The sequence below is a fragment of the Malurus melanocephalus genome, unplaced genomic scaffold (assembly GCF_030028575.1).
Source record: "Malurus melanocephalus ecotype Western Australia unplaced genomic scaffold, MMel_1.1 scaffold_811, whole genome shotgun sequence".
In the NCBI taxonomy this organism is placed as follows: domain Eukaryota; kingdom Metazoa; phylum Chordata; class Aves; order Passeriformes; family Maluridae; genus Malurus; species Malurus melanocephalus.
This window is the reverse complement of record NW_026624043.1, coordinates 107,296-108,065: the sequence shown is the minus strand read 5'-3', so window position 1 is coordinate 108,065 and position 770 is coordinate 107,296. Positions and strand designations below refer to the sequence as shown.

Below are 770 nucleotides of genomic sequence, written 5' to 3'. Positions count from 1 at the left end.
AGTGCTGCTGGGCCCAGGAGGATAGTAGGATAATCTTAGCTTAAAGTAGTAAAGCTTGGAGGCTGCCTGCTCTGGTATAGTGGCAAAAGAGTTACTTAGAGCATAGCAGGGATGCTCCACATTCATAGCAAGGAATTTTAAAGAAACTGACTCAGTTGTCACTGCTAATGACATTCTAGCTTGTAATCTCCCAGTGAAATCGTTTTACCTTACATTTAATCTGTTCCAGTTTTCATGCTGCTGCAGGGGTCGGGGGAGCACGTCACACAGCCTCGGAGTGGGCTCTTGGAATGAGAGTGAAAGCAGCTAGTTTTACTGGAAAGGCARTTTTGCCTAGGGTTCTCCATCATTAGTTTGGACAGATAAACCTCTGAGTTGTTGAGCAGTTCAAAGTGGGCACAGAACTGAACTTCCCTTTCATGGGACTGTGAGTCCTGGGGAGATCTGGACAGGCTTAGCCTTGGAACAACTCCCCAGCTGCTCTGTTTGGAACATACTTTGCTCTTTTTTTTGTTGATTTTGGTTTTGGTTAGGGGGGATTTTTTGGGTTTAGTTTTTTTTGGTGGGGCTTTTTTGTGGTTGTTTGGCTGGTTGATTGGTTGGTTGGTTGGTTGTTTTTGGGGGTGTTTTCTCTGTTTGTTTTGGGGGTTTTGATTCTGGATATAGCATCCTTTTCCAGTTGGATGACTAAAAGGTGATGTGACCCGCTGTTATCCCATTATGCTTGATTTTTCTATCTAGCCCTCTTATTCCAGAGCAAAACTGGAATT

General features: G+C 44.0%; 1 protein-coding gene across 1 annotated transcript in view; it reads left to right on the top strand.

The window, feature by feature from the left end:
* PKP4 (plakophilin 4) overlaps nt 1-770 on the top strand; it is a 39,069-nt gene that overhangs the window by 25,381 nt on the left and 12,918 nt on the right. The gene's annotated exons all lie outside the window — the stretch shown is intronic.